The sequence below is a fragment of the Apiospora aurea genome, assembly GCF_038362705.1.
Source record: "Apiospora aurea strain CBS 24483 chromosome Unknown utg000005l_segment0_segment0, whole genome shotgun sequence".
Lineage (NCBI taxonomy): Eukaryota > Fungi > Ascomycota > Sordariomycetes > Amphisphaeriales > Apiosporaceae > Apiospora > Apiospora aurea.
The window spans coordinates 623318-632418 of NW_027117392.1; positions in this window are offsets into that span (position 1 = coordinate 623318).

A 9101-nucleotide genomic window follows, 5' to 3' on the forward strand; every position below is an offset into this window, starting at 1 on the left:
GGCTAAGCGAAGTGCCTGCAGCCTACCCCGGATTCGAGGAGTTGCGGGTCTTGCGGGCACCAAAGAGGGAAATCGGATAGTACCTCGGCACTGGTACGTACATGCGGGTGCCATTCCCGCCTTTTTTTCCTCCCTCCATGGGAAACATGTCCAAGACTCGTAACTTGAAAGTCGTAGAAAGTCGGAGTTTGTCATGGCCAATAGGCCTGACCCCTTTTCTGCGTACCCCGCACGCGCATGGTGAGGGGAGAGGTGCGTGAGATGGCACACTGCGACACGACTACTGTCGGGCAGCTGCAGCAGGCACACGAGCAGCCAATTCCGACTGTTGGTGGCTTTGGCCCAGAAAACGTCGCCCTCTCCTGATTAGCCGCCTGATAACAATAGTTTGGTGTACGAACCAGACAAATGCGCTGTACCCTGTCACCTAGGTAGGCAGCAGGTTGCCTGTATGTAGTTCGGTAAGACGTTGAGAGAGAGGAGCGCCTATCAGCTATCGGCGGCGTCCGCTCATCAATCCCCTCCCTCCGGTGCGGCGTAGTTGGCCGATCCCAAGGAAACTTGTCGTTCGTCAAACACAGCATGCAACGAGGAACGAGAAGAGACGAAGGTGCATGGTGCAATGGTATTGTATGATGTGTAAATATGTGACGTATTCCAGTCGCCTTGCTACCTGAAAGTAAATGCGTGATGCATGTAAAGGCGCCATCAATTGGAGAAATGGGTCAACTTCCGTCAGGCTCTGGGAAGGAGCACCCGGCGTACTTGAAGATCTGCACTGAAGTCAGCCTACAGGCAATCCACCCTTCACTTACAATATATATATATATGAATTGACGACTGGAGGATGAACATAACACCAGGCCGGGGTCAAAGTTCACCGCATATCACATCACATATGAAATATCGTCTTGATCTTATGTTCTTCAACTCGGCAGGTCGCGGGGGTACATCACCAGATACAAGCAAGCTGCACAACATTGTCGTCCTGCTTGGTCGAACACCAGAACCCCAGGTCTGTGCTCCAAGGAGAATGGAGGCTCGATGCTCGACTCATCCAAGCCTCGGTGAAGGAGATTGTTCGTTTGGCTGCTCTGTGTGGACTCGCCTTCACTGTGGAATCCAGATCTGCAGTGTTTTCGAAAGCCTGTGTCTCCTTGGATTTGGTGTTGCATTTGTACGATGCAGGAGCCTCCCTCCTGGTCCAATGGCACGATATGATGAATCGTTTGCATACTTATCGGGTGCTTATACGAAAAGCCCCGGCCTATAATCCTGTAGATCAGCTAATTTTAGAACTTCGCGCTACGAGTTGCCTCATGGTACTTTTGCTTGCATTTAGGTGGGTGGACGGAAGGCAGCCCTCCTCTGTGCATGGTTCTGAAGCCTGGTGAGCCTTGTTTGCAAAGACTTGGAGCTTCTCTTTCTAGGTAATAAATATCTCGTGTTGATATATATCATCACCGCAAGGGTATATTATCTTAATGCCTTTTTAAACTAAAATAAGGCTAAGATGCAACCCCGTCTAGCGCCCTCCCCCCCTCACGCACCATTTTACTTTTTTAAGTTTAAAAATAAAGAATAAAATAAATAAAATAAAGGAAAGATATATTTTATACTTAAATTTAATAAGTAATAGTGTTAACGTGGTTTACTATTACGCGACGTATATTACTTAGCGACGCACTTTAATTTAATTTTAATATAATTAAACTTTAACGCGTAATACTTTTATAACTATAATGCTTAATTAATTCTAAAAAGATCGGATAGTTTTAATAATTTAAGCGATACGAAACGGACCGAATTAAATAAGCTAAAGAGTAATAGTAAAAGCTTATAATATACCCGAATTAATTTTACGTTATCGAATTTACGGCCGAACTTTAAAACGCGAAATCCGACCGAAACGACGTAAAATAAATCTAATTAAAAAGGAAGTATTTCGTAAACATATAATTAATTTAGATATTCGAGGGATGCCTCCCGATTTCGTTAATATAAAAAATATAGTTAATTTCTTTATCGCGTTACGCGGCGGCGACCGCGTCGGTAAGTATTAAATTAAACGCTTTATCGACCGTAACCCGGACTTAAAGATTAAAATAAATCGTTAATACGATTATTAAAAGGCTCTTTACGAGGATTTTAAAGTTATTTTTACCTGGTTTACGCTGGTCGCGAATATAAAGGCGAAATACGGAATCGTTAACGAAAATATTTAAAATTTCGACGAAACCGGCTTTATAATAGGTATAATCGGGTTAATATTCGTCGTAATACGCGCCGAGCGGCGTAAAAAAGCGAAATCGGTTTAATTTAATAATCGGGAATAAATAACGGCGATTAAATATATTAATTCGTAAAGTTAGTATATTCCGCCGTTTTTAATCGTTTAAAACTAATATTATTTCGTAAACTAGTCCCGCGAAATCGATTTACCGGGCGATTAAGTAATTAAGCCGATTTCTAATAATTAAACTAATAACGAAACAAGCTTAAACTAGATTAAATACTTCGATAAATATACTAAATCGTAAACGAAAAGTCGTTACCGCCTCTTAATTCTTAACGGCTACGAAAGCTATATTTCGGCCGAATTCGAGGTATATTACTAAAATAACGATATTATCATTATTAATATACCTCCTTATTTATCGCATTTGTTTTAATTTTTCGATATAACACTTTATTCGCCTTTAAAACGTACTTATTCGAAAGAAATCGAGCTATTTATTAAAGCTTTTATAAATTATATTATTAAACTCGAGTTTTTTATTACCTTTAAAGCCGCGCATTTTACTATTTTTACGGAAATTAATATTAAATCTAGATTTAGCGTATTTAGTTTAATACTTTATAACCCTAACGAAATAATTAATAAACTAAATGTGCGTCTTCGAACGCCTATATTTAACTTATCCCGTTTAAGGACGGCTAATACTTACGACCTTTAAACGCCGTTTAACCCTTAATAAATAACTAAGTACTTTATTTATATTAAAAAAAGGGTGTTTACTTATTAAAGAAGCTTTCCGACGCCGATTTTAAATATAGTAAATTAAATAGCGAAAAATATAATTAAAATAGCTTATAAAATAACCTTTATACGCGATAAGATATATATATTAAAAAAGGCTAATTTAATACTTTTTAAGCGCCGGAGAACTAAAAAGTCGCGAGTTTAGTTTAAAAGAGCCCTTATTATTAAGGAATCTTAATAATTATAAAACGAAAAGGTAAAAAAAAGCGTTTAACGCCCGATAAAAATAAAAATAAGGGTTCGTTAAAACGGAGAGCGACCGGTAAAAAACGCTATAATATTTACGGCGAAACAAATTACAATGCGTAAACATATAAAAAAGATATAAAATTAAGCGAAAAATCGGATAGCGAATAGTTTTAATTAATTTTAAGCGTTATAATTAAATTAATTTATATAAAAAAGTCGAGAAGTAAAAAAAGTGCGTCGCCAAGTAATATACGTCGCGTAGTAGTAAACTACGTTAAAGTTTTTTAATTAAAGAAATAAACTTATTTAAGAAAATATCCTATATTTAATTTTATTTTTAAAATTTTAAAAACACGGTATATAATCGTATTTTAGTTACGCGATTAGGTTTTAATGAGACGAGGCTATAAATAAGTCCTAAAATAAATGGAATTTACGATAAAGAGGGAAAGAAAAAGAAAATCGAGTTAAGGCCGATACGGTAAGTCGGTTTTAATAATAAAGTAATAGGGCTAATATAAAGTTTTTATATTAATTAACGTATAAATTAACGTATTATATTATTATCCTTTTTTTATAAAAAGGCGACGCTTTAACGGTTTTAAAAAGGATTTAAACGAAGGTGTTTTTTAAATTAAAATAGGGATAACTTCGGGTTTTTATTTAATTATTCGACTATAAAGCTTTTTTTTATAGCGTCGCGATGAAGTTTCTTTATATTTTATTCGCGAAAAGATATCCGCTAATTAGTCTTTTTATATCGGAATAATCTTATCTTTTTCCTTTTTTTAAGATTTTTTACTATAATTTATTTAGTTTTTTATTTCGCTAATCGGCGCGTTTTTTCGATATTAATAACTCGTTATTTAAATAATTTTCGTCGAAATGATTCTTTTCGGCCGCGAGTTTTTATTACGTTAATCGGATTAAAAGGCTAGTTTTATAAAAATTCCGGCGATAAAAATCCTTTAATTTATCCGGTACGTTTTTAAAATTAGAGGCCGGATACTAAATATCGTTATTTTTTTAATTAATTTAATCCGCTTTATATTATAATTTACGGTAATAAGTTTAAAATACTTTAATTTTAAATATTTTATATTCTAAGCTTTCTAGTTCGTTAAAGTTTATAATTTCACTAGCCGAGCGCTCTGAAACTTATTTAAATAACGGGTTATTAAAATCTTTAAAAAGTCGATTAATATAATATATTTTATTCCTTTACGAGTTAAAAACGTTTAATTCGTAAATATAGCTATCGCGGGATAAAATATAAACAAATTATTAAATATAAAAAAGGTAATTTATCGTTAAATTAATTCGTTCCCGAGCCGGCGATCCTTTTAATATAAACTCGGTCGCTTACGTTAAAGTCTAATTCTTTTTAATATTTATTTACTTATTCCCTTATTTTTTTTAAAAAAAAAACTAAAATTACCCGCCGCGCGGTCTTAACGTACTCCTTAATAATTTATACGTTTTATTAAGCTTAAACTCGACTTAACTTTTCGTTAAGGAAAAATCTCCCTAAGTTTTAAATTCTTTTATTCTAATCGAAATAACTTTAAAGCTTAAAACCTCGTTCTACTTTAAAAAATATTCCTTTAAAAGAGTTATATGGAATAATAGCTTAAACGTAATTTAAAACGAGTAATATATTAACCTAATTATTTTAATAATAAGTTAAAAATAATCGCAGCCGTTAATCTATATATTTATTTATAATTTCTACTTAACCGATTATATTATAATATATTATAAAAACGAACGTTTATTTAATATTTAATATTTAATAAATTTTATTTATAAAAAAACCGTAAACTAAATACCTTTAATGTAGTTTACCACTACGCGACGCATATTACTTAGCGACGCACCTTTTTTACTTCTCGACTTTTTTATATAAATTAATTTAATTATAACGCTTAAAATTAATTAAAACTATTCGCTATTTAATTTTTCGCTTAATTTTATATCTTTTTATATATTTACGCATTATAATTTATTTCGCCGTAAATATTATAGCGCTTTTTACCGGTCGCTTTCCGTTTCGACGAACCCCTATTTTTATTTTTATCGGGCGTTGAACGCTTTCTTTTTACCTTTTTATTCTATAGTTGCTAAGAATTTTTAATAATAAGGGCTTTTTTAAGCTAAACTCGCGATTTTTTAGCTTTTCGGCGCTTAAAAAGTGTTAAATTAACCTCTTTTAATATATATATTTTATTACGTATAAGGGTTATTTTATAGGCTATTTTGATTATATTTTTCGCTATTTAGTTTACTGTATTTAAAATCGGCGTCGGAGAGCTTTTTTTAATGGGTAAATACCCTCTTTTTAATATAAATAGAGTATTTAATTGTTTATTAGGGGTTGGACGGCGTTTAAGGGTCGTAGGTATTGGCCGTTTTTAAACGGGATAGGTTAAATATAAACGTCCGGAGACGTATATTTAATTTATTAATTACTTCGTTAAAGTTATAAGGTATTAAATTAAATACGCTGAATTTAGATTTAATATTAATTTCCGTAAAAATAGTAAAATACGCGGCTTTAAAGGCGATAAAAAACTCGAGCTTAATAATATAATTTATAAAAGCTTTAATAAATAGCTCGATTTTTTTCGAATAAATACGCTTTAAAAGCGAATAAAGTATTATATTAAAAAATTAAAGCAAGTATAATAAATAGGGAGGTATATTAATAGTAATAATATTATTATCCTGGTAATATATTTCGAATTCGGTCGAAATATAGCTTTCGTAGCCGTTAAAAATTAAAAGGCGGTAGCGACTTTTCGTTTGTGATCTAGTATATTTATCGAAGTGTTTAATTTAGTTTAAGTTTATTTTATTATTAATTTAATTATTAAAAGTCGGCTTAATTATTTAATCGCCCGGTAAATCGGTTTCGCGGGATTAATTCGCGAAGTAATATTAACTTTAAACGATTAAAAACGGCGGAATATATTAACTTTATAAATTAATATATTTAATCGCCGTTATTTATTCCCGATTATTAAACTAGACCGATTTCGCTTTTCTACGCCGCTTAGCGCGTATTATAACGAGTATTAACCTAATTATATTTATTATAAAGCCGGTTTCGTCGAAATTTTAAATATTTTTATTAACGATCCCGTATTTCGCTTTTATATTCGCGATTAGCGTAAACTAAGTAAAAATAATTTTAAAATCTTCGTAAAAAGCCTTTTAATAATCGTATCTATAATTTATTTTAATTTTTAAGTCCGGGTTACGATTAATAAAACGCTTAACTTAATATTTACCGACGCGGTCGCCGCCGCGTAACGTAATAAAAAAATTAACTATATTTTTTATATTAGCGAAATCGGGAGGTATCCTTTAAATATTTAAATTAATTATATATTTATGGAATATATCCTTTTTAATTAAATTTATTTTACGTTGTTTCGGTCGGATTTCACGTTTTAAAGTTCGGCCGTAGATTCGATAACGTAAAATTAATTCGGGTATATTATAAATTTTTATTATTACTCTTTAACTTATTTAATTCGGTCCGTTTCGTATTATTTAAATTATTAAAACTATTCGATTTTTTAAAAATTAATTAAGTATTATAATTATAGAAATATTACGCGTTAAAGTTTAATTATATTAAAATTAAATTAAAGTGCGTCGCTAAGTAATATACGTTGCGTAGTAGTAAACCACGTTAACGCATTTAATTTAATACTTTATAACTTTAATAAAGTAATTAATAAATTAAATATATGTCTCCGGACGCTTATATTTAACTTATCTTATTTAAAGATAGCTAATACTTATAACCTTTAAACGAGTCACGTAATTAGGTCTTTATAAGGCGGGGCTGTAAATAGGTCTTAAAATAAATGGAATTTGCGACGAAAAGGAAAGGAAAAAGAAAATCGAGCTAGGGCCGATGCGGTAGATCGGTTTTAATAACAAGGTGGTGGGGCTAATATAGGGTCTCTACACTAATTAACGTATAAACTAACGTATTATGTTATTACCCCCCCTCGTAAAAAAGCGGCGCTTTAACGGCTTTAAAAGGGATTTAAACGAAGGTGTTTTTTAACTAGAATAAGGATTTTTTATTATAATTTATTTAGCTTTTCGCTTCGTTAATCGGCGGATTTTTTTCGATACTAGTAACTCGTTATTTAAATAATCTTTATCGAAGCGGTCCTTTTCGGCCGCGAGTTTTTATTACGCTAATTATATCGGGGGCCGTCTTTATCGGGGTTTTAACGATAAAAATCCTTTAATTTATCCGGAGCATTTTTAAAATTAAAGGCCGGGTATTAAATATCGTTATCCTCTTAATTAACCTAATCCGCTTTATATTATAATTTATAGTAATAGGTTTAAGATATTTTAATTCTAAATATTTTATACTCCGGGCTTTTAGGTTTATTAAGGTTTACGATTTTACTAACCGGGCGCCCCGGAGCCTGTCCGGGCAGCGGGTTATCGGGGTCCTTAAGGAGTCGATTAGTATAATAAATCCTATTTCTCTATGAGTTAAAAATATCCAGTTTATAAATATAGCTATCGCGGGATAAGATACGAAAAAATTATTAAGTATAAAAAAATTTAATTTATCGCCGGGTTAGTCCGTTTTTAAGCCGGCGATCCTTTTAATATAAACCCGGTCGCCTACGTCGAAATCCGGTTTTTTCGGTATTTATTTATTTACTCCCTTATCTTTTTTTAAAAAGCTAATATCGCTCGCCGCGCGGTCTTAACGTACTCCTTAATAATTTATACGTTTTATTAGGTTTAAGTTCGATTTAATTTTTCGTTAAAAGGAAATCCTTTTAAATTTTAGGTTTTTTTTTCTTAATCGAAATAACTCTAAGGTTTAAAACTCCGTTTTACCTCGAAAAGAGATATTTCTCTAAGGGAGTTATACGGGATCGTAGCCTAAACGTAGTTTAGAGCGGGTAACGTATTAACCTAGTTATCCTAGTAATAAATTAAAAATAATCGTAACCGTTAATCTATATATTTATTTATAATTTCTATTTAACCGGTTATATTATAATATACCGTAAAAGCGAACGTTCATTTAATACCTAATATTTAATAAATTTCTTTTATAAAAAAGGCCGTGAATTAAATGCTCTTATTATTAATTACGGTTCGTAGTAGTCTAAATACTCGGAACGGCCCTTAATAATAAAGCTAGGCGGCTTTTTCGCGTCCACGTTCTTATTATAAAAAGAAATCTAACTACGTTTTATTAAGCGGTTAATAATCGTTATTACTATATCGTAGCCCGTTTTTTTATCCGGGGGGTTTATAACCTTAAAATTTACCACTACGTTTTACCACGATTAGTTAAGTACCGGGAATAATTAAAATTTCTCTAGTATTTTTATACGTGGGATCTTAGTTAACTTATATATATAGTTAGCGATAAACACGTCGTAATCGTTTATTAGTCCTAATTATTAATAGCCTTAAAAAACCAGCTTCTTAGTTTTAATTATTCCTAAATAGGCAATTATTACTTAATAATAAATATTCTCGATAATCTTCGTTCGAAAGTTATCCTTTAATAAAACCGCTAGTTTTTTTTATAAAGTAATAGTTTATTAATTAATATAAAATCCTCGTAATTTATACGCGTTTTCTTACGTAAAATTTCGAGGTTTTCCGATTATTAATTAGCGTTAAATAAAGTATTTAAAAGGGATATCCTTAATAAATTAAGGGGTGGAATATTATCCTTTAATAATATAACTTTAATATTAGCGGCTTTAAAGCTAAATCCTAATAACGGGCTTAGGCGTTTAAAAATAGTTTAATATCCTTCGCTTTCTTTTTTAGCTTTAAAGGTCCTTAATTTTTTCGCTTTTCG